Below are 18,032 nucleotides of genomic sequence, written 5' to 3'. Positions count from 1 at the left end.
CCAGATTGAGCCCCCTCCTTCCTCTCCCCCTCCCCATCACCCCCGCCCTACCTCCTTCCCCTCCCCTCCCCACTGCACCTGTATATATGTTTGTACAGATTTATTACTCTATTTTACTTGTACATATTTACTATTCTATTGATTTTATTTTGTTAATATATTTTGTTTTGTTGTCTGTCTCCCCCTTCTAGACTGTGAGCCCGTTGTTGGGTAGGGACCGTCTCTATATGTTGCCAACTTGTACTTCCCAAGCGCTTAGTACAGTGCTCTGCACACAGTACACATTCAATAAATATGATTGAATGAATGAATGAATGAATGGTACATAGTAAGCACTTAACAGATACCATTAAAAATAAACAAACTCACCTCTCCCCCCAAAAAATGAATAAAGCCTCACAGTCACTAATATCTTATTTAAAACCAAAAGACAGCTATATAGATAAAAGAAATAAAAGCTAACATAAGCTAGAAACAATTCTGTGCAACCAAACAATAATCTATGGGGCAAAACATTTTTTTTTCTTTCCAAAAGTCTGTTTTCACTCCAGGTCTTAGTTAATTTTGTCTTGATCACTACTGTTTGATGAATCAGCTCTCCTGTTAAGCAGAGGTGCAGGGCCATCATCTAATGAAAACATTCTGTATTTTATGAATCCCTAGACTGTAGTTTTGCATATTAAAATGGAATTTCAAACTCAGTGTTAGGAATAAAATCAAACCTAGCAGCTGTGGCTTGAGCAGAATGGAGAAGAAAATCCTGCTCATTTAATTTTAACAATATTTTTATGCTAGACAGTATATACAAAGGACCCTGGTCATAAGTTTGAAATGGCTATAAATTAGGAATAAATTGGTAAAAATCACCACAACCTACAAATCTGATGGTTGAAAGTTTTCAGTCCTAATTAGAACTGGGACAAACTACTCTGAATTGAAAATGCCCTGCTGCTCCAGAGATCCCACTGTTGAAGATCATTTTAGTTCTACCCACTACATGCTTTTTGCCCATCTGTTCACTATCAAAAGGCTTTATATTTACCTACTGAAGGGGGTTCTTTTATAATTCTGCAGAAAAAAATAGAGCAGTTTTTATTAGAGTAAGGAGTGTAGCAGATTTCTAGAGCTGGGGGAACCAAGGTTGGTCTGCCTCTTCTGAGAGCTTGCTAACATGATGACCGATGAGAAGAACAGATTGGCACACCCAGGCTTCTCCTCCTCCCTGAGAATGATGGCATTTTTGTTAAGTGCTTACTATGTGCAAAGCACTGTTCTAAGCACTGGGGGGATACAAGGTGATCAGGTTGTCCCGCGTGGGGCTTACAGTCATCATCCCCATTTTACAGATGAGGTAACTGAGGCTCTGAGAAGTTAAATGACTTGCCCAAGGTCACACAGCAGACATTTAGACTGTGAGCCCACTGTTGGGTAGGGACTGTATCTATATGTTGCCAACTTGTACTTCCCAAGCGCTTAGTACAGTGCTCTGCACACAGTAAGCGCTCAATAAATACAATTGATGATGATATGGTGGAGCCGGGATTCGAACCCATGACCTCTGACTCCAAAGCCCGGGTTCTTTCCACTGAGCCATGCTGCTTCTCCTTGTTCAGAGGAAATTCGGAGTGATTGGGTCAACACAAGTCATTATGTTCCAAATTAAATCTTTTATAACATATGCACAGACAATATTTACTTTCAAGAGAAAATGTGCGTGCTGCCAGCCAGAGGGTTTTTTTTATTATTGTTGTCATTTAATACTTATTGAATGCCCGATTATTGTGCCCACATAAGGCAAACTGCACAGCCAGCCAAAAAAAGTATATGAGCAGATTCCACCTGCTGCTCAACAGTTCTAGTGTTTGTTGCCTCATTATCAATCCAATAAGCTGTGAATTCCTAATTGGTGTTATTTATAACAGTGGAGCCTGGTTTACTTGAGACCACTCTTTTGGGCTTCTGAAGATAGTCTGGGTACTGCTTCCTTAGAAACATTTCCTCAGGCACAATTAACAGCTAACACCTGGGATGCCAAAAGCCTCCTCTGCTCTTTCCAGCAGGACGTCCAACCTCCATGAAATCGGGAATTATGTGCATCCTCTAGGGTGGCCAGTAACAGCACTTGAGAATACCAACAAACCTTCTCCACACACAAACATACACACACACTACTGGACAGGGGTCTGGCCTGTTGAAAATTAAAATTGTCAATCAATTGCATTTACTGAGCATTTACTGTGTGCAGAGAGCATTGTACTAAGCACTTGGGAAAGTACAATACGACCAAGTTGGTAGACATGATTCCCCACCACAAGTTGCTCAGAGTCTAAACGGGGAGACAGATGTTAAAATAAATTACAGAGAGGAGAAATAGTAGAGTATAAAGATATGTTTATCAGTAAGCTGGGATGAGTATCAAAGTACTTAAAGGATACTCAATCAGTGCATAAGCAACATAGAGGGGAGTGTCAAAGTATCAGAGTAGATAAGTGGTGCAGCCAGAATTAGAACCCAGATCTCCTGAGTCTCAGACCTGTGCTCTGTCCACTACACCACACTTTTTCTTTAGCAATATATTACAGTTAACCTCACAATTATGGGAAATATTGGCTGAAAATGTAAAGTAAAACAATAATTCTGCTTAATTATTTGAGGTTTTAAATTGGCATGACTACATCATTTAAAGATGCTTAGAACTTTTGTTTGCTTTTACATTAATTCAGTTTTTTAATCAAATTTATTTGAATCTATCTGAGTTTTAATATGTGACCAGTTTGAAAACATTTGCTGTCAATATTTATTGAAACATAAATTATGGGCTTTCACTATGACTAGATAACGGCTTACATACCTTCACTTCAGAAGCTGTAACCATTCCCCTCGCAAGATTCTCTGTACCTCAGTTTCCTCATCTGTAAAATGTGGATTAAATTTCTGGTCTTTCTCACTCTAAGACTGTGAGCCCCAGGTGGTACAGGGGCTGTGTCCGCCTGATAGTAGTGATTCTACCCTAGTGCTTAGTAGAGTGCTTGGCACATAGGAAGTGCTTAAAAAAAGCCACAATCATCATTATCAGTGGTATTTATTGAGCACTGGCTATGTACAATAATACCATGCAACAGAATTGGCAGACACGTTCCCTGCCCACTATTATTATTTCTATGAGCAGAGCACTGTACTAAGTACTCAGGCTACAATTGAGGAAGAGACATGTTACTTCTCATCAAGGCGTTTACAATCTAATGTGATACTCTAAGTCTGAATATATAATTCTCTTCCATTTGGTAAAGAAAAACATTCCTTTCTATGAAAAAGCACTTGAGCCGTAAACTAAAAAAAAACCCAAACTGAATTCTTTAATAGATTGCATTTCTCCAAAGACTATGTCAAGTTGGACATTCCATTCTAACCATATGTGTTAATGGAACAGATAGGAAGCATCGTGACCTAGTGGAAAGAGCAGGGGCCTGGGAGTAAGAGGATCTAGATTCTAATCCTGGCTCTACCACTTGTTTTGCTGTGTGACCTTGGGCAAGTCACTTCACTTCTCTGGTCCTCAGATTCCTCATATGTAAAATGGAGAATAAGATTGTGGGCCCCCATGTGGGATATGGACTGTGTCCCATCTTGTACCTACTGCAGCACTTAGTACAGTGCCTGGCACGTAGTAAGCCCTTAACAAATACCATGAACACCCACCCCCTGCCCCGCAAAACAGATGTGTTAAAGAAAATAACCATTTTATTCAATGAAGTAATCCATTATTCTTTCTTCTGGCTGTCTTTCATGTTTAACCTCATTGCAATGCAGTCTCTATTTTTATTCAGTTAAGTCCACTATAGCTTCTGCTATACTTATCTGCTGCATGTATAATGTAGTATCAGTAAATATTATGGAGTCAGGATGTCTTGTTATTAAGTTGCAGTTTTAACAAACATACAAAGATTTGAATCTAATATTAGACAAACCAAAAAATGACTAATTTGTAATATGGACAACACAATGATCATGACTTTTCTCACACGATATTTAATATAGTGTAGAATTATCAGTAGTGCAATATGCCAAAAAACTCTAGCCATTCACTTTGTTTTTACAACCCCCATCCCAAGCACTAAAAGACAAGTGCTGGTAGATGTGATCATGACCTGCATTTGTTTTCATGTAGATAATTAGCCGGTCAGGCTCTTACAGAAGCAGATAAGCTTCATTATTGGTGAAAAAGATGCTAAAACAGTTCCTACACTTCCCTTGTTTTAATCAGGTTCAAGGTCACATTAGACTATCTTGTACAACGTTCACTCTGATCTTGCTGCACAGTGTAGTTTTGCTTTCACACACACTTCAAAACTTTCCTTAATTAATGTCAAATTAATGATTTGAAACTACACGTGATCTCTGTTCCTAGTCAGGAAACACAAATCCACGGAAATCCAGTTGCTGCATTTAGTATAAACACCTCTGAAAAGCTTGGAGACTTTATCTGCATATTGTAGATTGCTGACAATCATAATTAGCCCAACGGGAAAGGCTAACCCACAGAAATTCTGAAGCAGTGAAAACCAATCAAGCAAGTGAACCCAGTGGAATAAACCATGAAAAAATTGATAAGGCCAAAATATTCTGCTTCTGTAAATTTTTATGAGGTTAAAAATGGTTCTCTCCCTATTCGCTTATAAACCAGACATTCAAACTATATTTCAGCCATAATTGGAGCCACCCCCCATGGCTCAAACACAGCAATTCCTATGGCAGACTGGCCTAATACTTCCCTACGATTTAAGACCATCTTTCTCGCCCTCCCCAAACATACATGTCCTTCGAATGTGACAAAGATACCAAATACTTCTCCAATCATGCACCGCCCCCCCCCCAACATTGTACTGCTCTTAGAGGACATTCAAACTTAAATATTGGACTGATAACTCTAAAGTGAATGGCAAACAAGGTTCTAGTGTCATGTCCTATTCTCCCTGTGCAGGGGAGGAAGTAAAGAGACAGACAAGTGTCTGTTTTTTTGCAGTTCATCTCCAAGCACTCAATACATCATTTTGCACTTAGCAGGTACGCTCAATTAATATCATTATTCTAACCCTGACCTCTCATCTGCCCTACAATCCCAAATTTTCTTTTCCTCCAGGATAGTTCCATTTGGATGTCCTGCCAGAGCCTACCCCAAAAGTCTGCAATCTGATGTCATCCTGAACTCTTCACTGTCTTTCAGCTCGTACATCAGTCAACCAGTGATATTTATTGTGCACTTACTGCATGCAGAGCACTCTACTAAGCACTTGGAAGGGTACACCAGAAATAAATGATATTCTCTCTGCCCTTAAGCACTTCTGATTCATAGCGACTTTATGGACAAATATCCATAGCATTTTCTTAGTAAAAAATATGGATGTGGTTTACCATTGCCTTCTTCTACGCTGTAAAAACTTAAGTCTCTGCCATTTCCTTCGATCACTTGATCATCCACCTTGGACTCTTTCCCATTCTGCTGTTGCACAGCACAGGTGAATCAACTTTGATGCTTCAGCTTAGACCTTTCCATTATGAATAACCCTGGTGAGAGAATATTTCTCAATGGCATAGCTCTAAGATTCATTGGCTTATGCAAACTCTCCTCTCTCAGTGAGGTGTTGATTCATAGGTAAGCTTAATGATTGCTTACTGAGTGCTTACTGATTTGAAAATGCTAAGGGAAAAAAAAAACAAGTGGAAAAAATAGTAAGTCCACAGATAATCTAGCAATAGATACTATTTGAAATGGTGACATGAGAAAAATATTCTGGGGAGAGCATAGAAAGGAAAATGAATGGGTGGGCATCTTAGATTTCTGATAGCAAAATTAGCTCTATATTTCACATTTTGATTTCCATCCTAATTTCTAAATATCTTTGATGAAAGCCCTTCATCTATAAAGCAGGAATATTGCTACTTGAGAGTTAACTTAAAACAGCTTCAGTGTTTAGTCTTCTTTTACCAAATAGAACCTATTTCAAGTGTGGCAGTTTATACTTCCCAACCTCCAAAGATTGGTTGGGAGAACCAGTGGGATAACATTTATGAATCCTTGCAAGCATCTGGCACAGAGTCTTTGAGTTCACAAAGACAAAAATGTCAAAGAGGGAGTAACTCAATAGAATGGATCATTTTAAAATGAAGTACAGTAAATAAGAAAACACTTTTTCTAGTTAGCAATACATTTGGGGTTGCCATTTAATGTTGTGATGATCAAAACTGAAGAAAACCATCAGCAGTAATAGTTCCCATTACTGTGAATGAAACTGCTCAACTATTAATAATGAACAGGATATGGTTCCAGCAATAGAGTAAGTTGAGATTACAAATGACAGTAGCTAAAGCTGAGCAAAGTCACCTAGAAAAGTATATATGTTACACAGGTGGCCAGAAAAGGAAAAGACTAATTAATCAAAGTGCAAAGAAATCATAGGGAATAAAATATGGATTGAATATACAGTTCACAAATTAGGTTACATCCTACTTTCAGTTACCCAGAGTATGGGAAGAAATGATAATCTGGATAAATGAAAGCCATAAATAATCCAAAACCTGCCTTTTAAGATAATTCTTTTCCCGTGTTTTAGCAGAACTTGAAAAAGTATGAAAACTGAATGATTTGAATTTCAACTTTAATTTTTTTGTGCTCAACAGTGGATACTAATAAGCAATGAGATATTTAAAGGCCAAGGAGCAAGAGAGAGGAAAAAAAACAAGGGTCCTATGTATTTTATAGTTCTACCCATATTATCATACTATCTTTACAAATACAGGTGTGTGTATATGTATGTGTTTGTGTAAATATATATATATATATATATAGAGAGAGAGAGAGAGAGAGAGAGAGATGCATGGATATATATAGATATATCTGTATATTATGTAAGGTTTGGCACAAAATAAAATACTTGGGTTGTAGTGCTGTGAATTATTAGGAGGTGGGATTTTAGGAGGACTTTAAGGATGGGAGAGTTGTTGTCTGATACATTTTGTGGGGAATGGAGTTCCAGCTTGGGAAACAGCATAACTGAGAGGACACATGAGAGAATGAAAAATGGAATCTCTTGTTAAAAGGTTACTTTAGGAAGAGCAAAGGATATGAGCTGGGGAGTAATGAGTAAAGGGAGCCAATATGTAAAATGGGAGAGTTTGTGGGAAGCCTCAAAACCAAAGTTTCTAGAAAATTGTCTAGTAGGTAGAAACCTGAACAGGGAGCCAAAGTTTATAAAAATGGTTGGGTATAGCCAGTGGGTTTTTTTTGTTTGTTTTGAAGCACAGGAGGGGACATTCCAGACTCTCATTAAGATAGACAACTAAGCAGGTCTGCCAGATGTAGGGCTTCCAAAGTTGGAACATCTGGGAGTTGGAGCTTCCAAATAGGAACACTTCTAAAATTACAGATGTTATGAACCTCAGTGTTTTTTTTTTTAAATTTTAAACAAGAGCCAGGACTGTTATCTTCTGGGCAGAAACTAGAAGTGAGGGTTTCTGAATAGCTAATTGGTTTTGGTGGGGGTGGTTATGGTGGTGGTAGTAGTGGTGGCTCTTTAAAAAGTCCCTCCTCCAATGATCTTGTCTTAGCTTAGGTGTTTGCTCTCCTGCTGTGGCTAATGATTTCTCTTAAGGTCCTATAGTAAAATAAAATGAAGTGCTCTCATCATCTGGGGCAAATTATTTAACTGTTGTGATATGCATTAGGAACATCTGAGACATAAATCAAATGTGACATAATAGACCATGCTGTCAGGCTTGCCAGCTCCTGAAAACAGTATGAAAAGTTATTTCTCTTGTAATTTTGTAGCTTTTATCTCCTCCCATAGATCCATTTTGGTTTCTTGCTACCAATAGGTCCCTTTGTCTGCTCTACTCTGAACCTCTTTCTCTTTTTGGTTTGGTTAGACTGTCACTTGGGGTAAGAGTATCATCTTTAGCCATAGAAAAAGATATCTCTACAAGCCCACCTGGGTAATTGATATTGCTATTAGTAATTGTATTAAGTGCTTACTATATGCAGAGCACTGTGCTAAGTGCTGAGAATGAGTATACAGGTGAGAATTAGACATGGACCCTGACCCTCAAGGGGCTCACAGTTTATGAGGGGTTTATAATCTCTGACCTCATACACCTCTGTTCAGTGAGGCACTCACATTCACTGTACAATTATTGGCATCTTTGTTGAAAATCCAGTAGTTTGGAATTAGTAGATGTATAATAGGGGAATGAAAGTTGGAGGTAGTTTGAATAGGAAGAAATGAAAAAAAAGAAAACAAAAACAGCAAAGAGATCATTTGGGATCTGGGTAATCCCACAGTCTCAACCCCCTTAGCTGGGAGAATGGAGCACAAGGATTTTGCACATTCCATCCTCTCACCCTTTAACTGTGAGGGGTCTATGAGGTATAAGATCCTATACATCCAGTGAGCTCAACCACATACGTGGCTTCAGCTACCACCTCCATGTTGGGTTACTCCTGAATCTACTCTACCACACATCTGCCCGGCTCTACAGACTCACATTCTTCCAGTGCATGGATTACTCACTGGCACCCATTCTCTGCCCCCAAATGTCCCTACCTGGAAGGGTCAGGCAGGAAACACTTTAAGCAAAAGAGCCATTGCTGGAGGGTAACCTTCAAAGAACCATTTAGTTAAGGGCATGGATGACTCACTGGCACCCATTCTCTGCCCCTAAATGTCCCTACCTGGAAGGGTCAGGCAGGAAACACTTTAAGCAAAAGAGCCATTGCTGGAGGGTAACCTTCAAAGAACCATTTAGTTCAGGGCTGTGCACAAAGTAAGTGCTTGATAAATACCATTGGTTGAGATAGAATTCCAACTAGCTTCAACACAGAAAGTGACATTTCCCAGCCAGAACTGTTCCTTCAGGACTCAGCCTCAAAGCTTTTGTTTCTACATGGTGTAAGCATTTTATAAAAATAATTTTTATTATTTTATAATCATGAGTGATGCTGCTAAAATCAAGCTAAATAATGTTATGAACGAACAAATACAACTTCTCTTTATAGAAAAAATATTAGGTTTGGGGCATCAAGAATGTGATGACTGCAGATTTGTTAGAAAAAAAGGTGCATCTCAGGTTTCCACTGAACTGTAAAAGAGGAAGGAGATTAAACTTTATGCCATTTGCATTTTGAAATTTTGCAAAGCCCCTGATACCACATAAAAATCACTATTGAAATTGGCCAACTCTTATCTGCTACTTTGCTCTTCTGAGTGTCACTCCAGCTGTGAACTACCCTCTCTGAACCCCAGTTTTTTCATCCACAAAACAAACCAAAACAAAAATCAACCCTTATTAGTGGCCCAAATGTGTCATGGGGATAAATAAAAAAAAGTGATGTCCTTGGAGTTTCTTGGAAAAATGTTACTACGCAAATGCAAAATATTCTCTGGTATTAGACTGAGAAAGAGAAAAGGAAAGATGAAAGACTTAGGGGTGTCAGATAGTGTTGTAGCTTTCATGTTTTGTAGAGAAGAGAAACCAAAGTTGAACTCTTCTTTTCCTTTCATCATTCTTAGTGTTCATTGCTTTTTCAAAAAAGGAAACCATCCATGGACAGTATTCTTAGCCTTTGTTCTATTTTGATCCCAAACTCACAAAAATATTTCACTCTCTCCTTTGATAGCAGAAAACATATAACAAATTGAACACGTATTTCACAGTCTTATGAGATCTCAGTAAAAGTGCTTCACACCTTATCAATTATAAATAACTTCAGGCAAAACAACGCGTTTCCATTTTGTTATTGTAATTATATTTTGATCAATAGGAGAAAGAGGAATTCCAAGGTCCAGGTTGTCTTTCTAGCTAACAATATGTTTTTCTGTGTTAAATACTTGGAATTACAGAAGCCCTGACATTTCGCCACCCAAGCTGTAGAAATCTTGTTTCAGCTCATTTGACCTCTGCTGATATTGGTACATCTCTTCGAACTACTTTCTCACTTAAGTGACTGACAATCCTCCAGAACAAAGAACACATAATGATATCATGGCCTTAGAAACTAGGTAGCAGCACCCTACTGTACTGCAGGAATCTTAACACTTGATTCCTCTTGATCTTCTGCACTGACTACCTGGAGACTCTTGTTTTTGTTTTAATGTTAAAAAATAAGATTTTCTACAACTCTTCTCTTCCATACCTATCTAGACTGTAAGCTCCCTATGGGTAGGGAATGTGTCCACCAACTCTGTAATATTATACTCTCCCAAGTGCTTAGTACAGTGCTCTGCACATAAAAAGTGCTCAATGGATACGATCGACTGATTACTACTTATGCTTCTATCTAGTCTTAAAAATCACAAAGATAGATGCAGGAATCCTATTTGTGATACAGTAACAACATTTTAATTTCAATATAATACTTCTAACTGGTACTTTACTGCTAAAACACTTGGTCTCCACATACCCTATTAGAAAGTGTATGTAAGGAAAAAATAGATGCATTCCTTCAGCAAATGTAGTTCAGGGAGGGATACAATGTAGCTATTTTCCACAATAATGCTTCAAGATTTCCATTACTTTTGTTTCAAGAGATGCCTTTTGGATGTGAAATGTATAGGGTTGCTCTGTTATTGCTAACAGCGTTTAAATGCCTCTCACAGAAACCTAATTACATTTTTATTTTTATAGAAGTCCTTCAGATTCAAATGAAATTACATTTTTCTCATTTTTTTAAGGGTATCTGTTAAGAACATACTGTGTGAGAGGCACTGTTCTAAGTGCTGGGGAAGATACATGGTAATGAGGTTGGGCACAGCTGGATATCACATGGAGCTCACAATCATAAATCCCCATTTTACAGATGAGGTAAGTGAGGCACAGATATGTTAAGTGGCTTGCCCAAGGTCACAAAGCAGACAAGCTGCAGGGTCAGGATTAGAACCCGGGGCCATTTCAAGCATTAATGGTACCTAATGCAATATACTAAGGTGGTTTCCTTTCACCATAATAATATTAATCTTTTATCCAGTGTATGTGTGCGATCTCCATGCCTATTTGTCTCACCCTGTTAAATTGTATGGTCCTTAAGGTCAGGGATGAAATCTTTTCCTTCAGCTGTGTTTATCCAAACACCCAGTGTATTACTCGTCATGCAGTAGTCACACAATAAAATACTGATGATGATCATGCTGCCCATTTCTCCCCACACCTCAAAGCACTCCAATAGTTGCCAATTCTTCTACACATTAAGTTGAAACTTGACAATTGGCATCAAGGTACTCAATCAGCTCTCTCCCTGGTACTTATCCCCATTCCTCTCTCACTATACACCAGGTGGCATTCTCCATTCCTCTCATGCCAACCTACTAAACATGCCTTATTCTTGCCTCTCCCACGACTGACCTCTTACACACCCTGCCCCCCCGGCCCTTCTTTCTGGAACTCCATCCCCCTTCACATCAATCAATCAATCAATCAATGGTATTTATTTTCTACTTGTGCAGAGCACTGCACTAAGCACTTGGCAAAGTACAATAGAGTGGTAGATGTGATCCCTGCCTACAAGGAGCTTAAAAGTCTATAAAGGGAAACAGACATTAAGATAAATTACAGACAGGGGGAATGGCAGAGTGTAAAGATAGGTACATAAATGTTGTGGGGCTAAAGGTGGGGTGAGTATCAAGTGTCTAAGAGGTATACACCCAAATGCAGAAGGGAGATGGAGTAGGGAAAATGAGGGATTAGTCAGGGAAGGCCTCTTGGAAGAGATGTGATTTTAGGAGGGCTTTGAAGTTGGGGAGAGGGCTGGTCTGTCAGATATGAAGCGGGAGGGAATTCCAGACCAGAGGAAGGACATGGGTGTGGGGCTGGTGGGGCTGTAAACAAGATTGAAGTGTGGAGCATAGTTTGCCATTAGAGGATTGAAGAGGGCGGGTTAGGTTGTGGTTGGAGATTAGCAAAGTAAGGTAGGAGGAGGAGAGTTGATTTAGTGCCTTAAAGTCAACAGTAAGGAGTCTGTGATGTGCAGGTGGACGGACAATGACTGAAGGTTCTTGAGGAGGTGGGAGACATGAACTGAACAGGTTTTCAGAAAAGTGATCTGGGCAGCAGAGTAAAATATTGACACGAGAGGGGAGAGACAGTGAGGAGCCAGATGCAGCAGCCAAGGTGTGAAATAAGAAGTGCTTAGATCAGTGTGTTAGCAGTTTGGATGGAGAAGAAAGGGTGGATTTTAGAGATGTTGTTCATATCTGCAGATCATAGCTCTCCCCATCTTCAGTTCCCTTCAGAAATCACATTGCTTCCAGGGGGCCTTCACTGATTAACATCTAATATCCATTGATTGATTGATGTTCCCACAACTATCACTTTGGCACTTCCACATCATTTAAGCACTTTGGTACTCTGTAATTTATTTTTATGTCTGTCTCCCCTGCTAAACTGTACAGTTCTAAACTTGAAAGCAGGGATCATGCCTGCTAACTCCTATTGTACTCTCTGAAGTGCTTTGAATAGTACCCTGCACAAAGTGGTCAATAAATACCAATAATTGCGGGACTGGTGATGATGTTGCTGATTTACAGATCTCTAGCTCTTTGCATTCTAAAGACATGGTGTCACATTGCTTATCATTAGTCCTCCTCCTGAGCCTGCCACAAGAACCCTGATAATAGCACAATCGCATAATTGACAGAGTGTACACGACAGGTTTTCCACCACCTCCAGCATTGACTTCTAATCCTACTGCTACTCTGAATCAATAAAGTTTTCCCTACCCCATGAGCGCTCTAACTACTGTATGGCTTTATTATCTCTAAATTGAACACAAACAGACACAAGAGCTCATTTTTCTAATTTAAAATGACTTCCAATTCAAATTCACAGCTAATGTTGAAATGTCGAATCTTAACATTTAGCAGTTTTATAAGAGTTGTCTTTGGATAATAATAATAATGGTATTTGTTTAGTGCTTACTATGTGCCAAGCACTGTTCTAAGCTCTGGGGTAGATACAAGTTAATCAGGTTGGACACAGTCCCTGTCCCACATGGGGTTCACACTCTCAATCCCCATTCTACAGACGAGGGAACTGAGGCCCAGAGAAGTAAAGTGACTTGCCCAAGGTCTCACAGCAGACACGTGGCAGAGCTGGGATTAGAACCCAGGTCCTTCTGACTACCAGGTCTGTGCTGTATCCACTGTCGGCGCTGCCAGCACTTTTGAGAAGTGGCTTATGTCAACGGAACTGAAGGCAAACCTAAAAATGCAAGCTCGTGTGTGTGTGTGTGTGTTTGTGTTTTCACGGGGGGGTGGGGGGGGGGGGAGCTGAAGCCATGAACCACTACTAATCAGATTTCCATTGAGTTGTTCGAAATATGCCAAAAATTGTTATTGAAAACCTCCTAGTCACTGTGTGAAAAACATGCCTGCAAATGAATATTCCATTAAGAAACATGGACCTGTAGTTTTTTTTTTTTTATCAAACAGATGCTTTTTTGTGGCCCCAGCTGACTGTCCATTGTAAGGGAGATGTGACAGTGTTCCTATTCAGGGTGAAGTTGCTTGAATGTACTGTAAGTACATAGCAGTCAGACTTTGTCAGCTAATTGATGAAAGACCTGGGGACTTCCTCAAAATAAGTATCCCTCATTAAATCCCACAGTTTTTCTTCTTTTCCTGTGGCCATGTCAGAACACAGCCTACAGCTGGAAACATTCTCAGCATATTAGTTTCACCAAAAACAACATTTTGTAACTTGAAAAGATAAGATAGGGAGGTTTTCAGTAGTGAACTAGTCAACTGAAAGTATCTGTCTTCTGAACTCTAACCACATAATATAAATGTTATTTGCCACCTATGTTCCCATTCTACACCCTGGCACTAAATATTTATTGCAAAGAACCTAATCATTTAGCTGATATGGCATATCCAATCCTACATCTCTTAAATACACTTTAATTTTTTTTAACTTATCTAAACAGGGATTCAATTTCAATTAGTCTTAACTGGCTTCTCCAAGTCCCATTAACAAAAAAATGTAAGCAATCACTCCTCGGCCTTAGAGTGAGATAAACACAGTACTACTCTTAACCTTTCATTTTCACTGATATATATTTTTCCCTCTTGCTTCACAGAAAAGAATCAAGATTGGGACTGCTAGGAGCCTGGGTAACATTGTGGTTTGGTGAAATTAATCTTTCAAATGCCTTCATATTAGAAAAGAAAGTCACTGTCAATTGATATAAAACTATTATTATTATTATATTCATTAAGCACATACTATATGCTAAGCCCCAGATAATCAGATAGGACTCGATCTGTGTCAAACAGAACTCCCAGTCAAAGAGGGATTAAAGAAGAGAAAGTATCTTATCCCCATTTTACAGATGAGGTTAAAAGTGACTTGGCAAAGCTAGTCAGGGCCAGGTGGGACTAGATCCCAATCTCATGCTCTTTCCAACAAGGCTGTGTGTGTGGCTGCAAAGTCCAGTGTGGTACCAACAGTCTTAACAACACCATGAAGACACAAAGTTCACCCTTTGTTGTGCAGTTGTATTTGTTGTTTGCACAGCCTGGCACCTTTTTTTGCTCTCATTTCAGTTTCATGAACTGGTAGCTTCTCCTCAAAAGGATCAGGATACAGAAGTCTGCAACCTGCTATTCTAAGGGTATCAAACCTCTCCTTTCTCAAGTATGGTGCATCTTGCGGGTCTGTTTGCTGCAGTTACCATTCCAGTTTTGAGGTGTGATGCTGAATTATGTGAGGCTTTGCGGGGCTGTATCCTTTAAATGTTTCCTTTGTCTCCTTGGTCCTGTAAACTGTAAGCTCCTTGTGGACAGGGATCACATCTATCAACTCTGTTGTATTGTGGTTTCCCAATCAGCATAGTGCTCTGCACATAGTAAGTGCTCAATAAATAATAATTGTGGTATTTGTCACTGCTTACTATGTGCCAGACACTATGCTAAGCACTGAGGTGAATACAATCATGTTGGATACAGCCCCTATCCCACATGGTGTTCAGTCTCAATCTCCATTTTACAGATCAGGTAACTGAGGCACAGAGAAGTGAAGTGACTTGCCCAAGGTCACACAGCAGACAAGTGACAGAGATGGGATTTGAACCCAGGTCCTCTGACTCCCAGGCCCGTGCTCTTTCCACTAGACCAAGCAGCTTCTGGAGTGTTAAATCATTTCAAGTTTACCCAGAAGTTTTCAAACACATATACTTTAATTAAAATAACTGAACTGTATACAATATTTCTGGATTCAAAATATCTTTCATTTTGATTGAATGATTGATTGGTTTCAGAAGCCACTTTTCAGCTGATCATACAGCAGTTGTACGGATAACCTACTATCATCCTTCACATCTCTCACCCTGTGAAGCCGTGTTGCAGAGAGTGTAATGTCAACCATGGAAACTGACTTGGCTCTGGGTCTTTGTTTGTAGTGCAGTCTTGCCAACTAAGGTTTATTTTGACCTGTATGTGATACGGACGGCTCAGGTCACCCAACAAGGCAGAAAGCACCTCAGCCCTGTAAACCTTCTGTTTGGTCTGAAGCCTGATGCCATTTTTTAAACTACAATCTTATCTACCAGTCTGCCAAAGCTTAATATGCTAGTCTTCTTGATTTGATTTTCCCTGTGTATCATTTCATCATCTCTGCCTAGGCAAAAGAATTCTATGAAAAACAGCATTTGCTTGTGTTGCCAGTGAAGGTTTTGAGGCGGGTGTATTGCAGATTCAGAGCAATCCAAGGCAAAAGAAGGATTAGAAAAACCAGCCCAGATCCCGTCACTAACTCTGCAAAGGCATTGGTCACCCTGGCTGACCTGAGCTCTCAAATAAGGTAATATCCAATGTCAATGTTTAATCAATACCACAGCTGGAAAGAATAGCAACAGAGAGATACAAAGGCTGAGGCAGACTCAGGGATCATCACGGAAATATACAGAGCTATCTGGCTGTGTGGCCAGAGCTGATGGTATAAAGGCTTTTGATTAAGGAAGAGAGAGGAAAAGGACTGAGACTGAAATAACCCCAAATTAAGTCACTCTATTCAATTCAATCGTATTTATTGAGTGCTTACTGTGTGCAGAGCACTGTACTAAGCACTTGGGAAGTATAAGTTGGCAACATATAGAGACGGTCCCTACCCAACAACGGGCTCACAGTCTAGAAGGGGGAGACAGACATAAAAACAAAACATATTAACAAAATAAAATAAATTTGCTTTTACCCTAGGTATAGCTCGAGCAGATAGAAAACGACCTCACTATATAGAAAACATCTTCTAGCAGGACCAAGGATGAAGCAGATCTGGAGGCAGGGAAGCAACTATCAGAAGGATTCAATAGAGGCACAGAAACTGAGCTTTCCTCCAGAGTAATCACTAAGTAAAACTCAGTTCCACCCAGAGGGGAGTAGAGTTTTTTCACTGTTATCAAGGGAGACACAATTATCCCAGAATGTCCCTGGATCCTGGAGGTTTTCAATCAATCAATCAATCAATAAATCAGTGGTATTTATTGACCACTTACTGTGTGCAGGACAGTAAGCACTTGGGAGAGTACAACACAACAGTAGAATTTCCTGTCCTTTGCCCGCTTCGAAGATTTGGAAAGCACACCATTTTAATTGTGACCTCACTAGGACTTTTGATGATGTCCACAGCCTGTTGAGGTGAGAAGCAGTGAGGTCTAGTGGATAAAGTTCTAATTCCGGCTTCACCACTTCCCTGCAATGTGACCTTGGGCAAGTCACTTAACTTTTCTTTGCTTCAGTTTCCTCAACTGCAAAATGGGGATTCGATCCCTATTCTAGAGAACCAGCATGGCTCAGTGGAAAGAGCTCAGGCTTTGGAGTCAGAGGTCATGGGTTCAAATCCCGGCTCCGTTACTTGTCAGATGTGTGACTTTGGGCAAGTCACTTAACTTCTCTGTGCCTCAGTTCCCTCATCTGTAAAATGGGGATGAAGCCTGTGAGCCCCACATGGGACAACATGATCACCTTGTATCCCCCCAGCACTTAGAACAGTGCTTTGCACATAGTAAGCACTTAACAAATACCATTATTAGTAGTAAGTGCTTAACAAATACCATTATTATTATTATTCTCCCTCCCACTTAGACTATGATCCCCATGTGGGACAGGGACCATGTCCCACCTAGTTAGTTTGTATCTACCCCAGCTCTAGAACAGTGCTTGACACCTAGTAAGCACTTAACAAATACCATTAAAAAGAAAAAAAGAGTTTCCCAGATGAGCAGAAGTGTATTCTACTGTTATGGCCTCCAGCATGGCTGCAAAGAAGAAAGTGAATGGAATTGAACCTATTTCAGAGCCCAGCATCATCCCATTGGTTAGGGGAAGAGGATCAGACAGTACACCCCAGCTTTGTCAGGAACAGACTCAGAATCCTGCTGAACGTCCTAAGACAGTCAAATTTATTAAGCAGTTTCCAAAGTCTGAATCTACTGATGGTGCCAAATGCCTTCACAAGTACTATAATAACTGTTTAGAGATCTTGGTGCTGCTTCCTTGTACTTCTTTATCTGAAGAGCTGGTTTTGAAAAGATCATGACCAGTGGGCTACACTGTTTTCTGAGAGTAGTTAAGAGTCTTCAGCACGATAATGATAATAATGGTATTTGTTAAATGCATACTATGCCAAGCACTGTATTAACCACTGGGGTAGATACAAGATAATTAGGTCCCACGTGGGGCTCACACTCTTAAGCAGGAAGGAGAACAGGTACTGAATCCCCATTTTGTAAATGAGGGAACTGAGGCACAGAGAAGATAAGTGACTAGTCCAAGGTCACTCAGCGGGTACGTGACAGAGCCAAGATTAGAACCCAGGTCCAAAGACTCCCAGGTCCATGCTTTTTCCACTGGGTCACGCTGCTTCTATCATGTTTAGCATCACACTGAAGCCTACAAAAATGCAGAATATGTACATTATGCTTCTTCCTGCCAATCCCATATGGGCGGGTGAATAGTTTTAACCAGTGCCAGATCTTTGGAGGTGTTGGCCCA

The sequence above is a fragment of the Tachyglossus aculeatus genome, chromosome X4 (genome assembly GCF_015852505.1).
Source record: "Tachyglossus aculeatus isolate mTacAcu1 chromosome X4, mTacAcu1.pri, whole genome shotgun sequence".
Taxonomy (NCBI): domain Eukaryota; kingdom Metazoa; phylum Chordata; class Mammalia; order Monotremata; family Tachyglossidae; genus Tachyglossus; species Tachyglossus aculeatus.
This window is presented reverse-complemented; position numbering follows the sequence as displayed.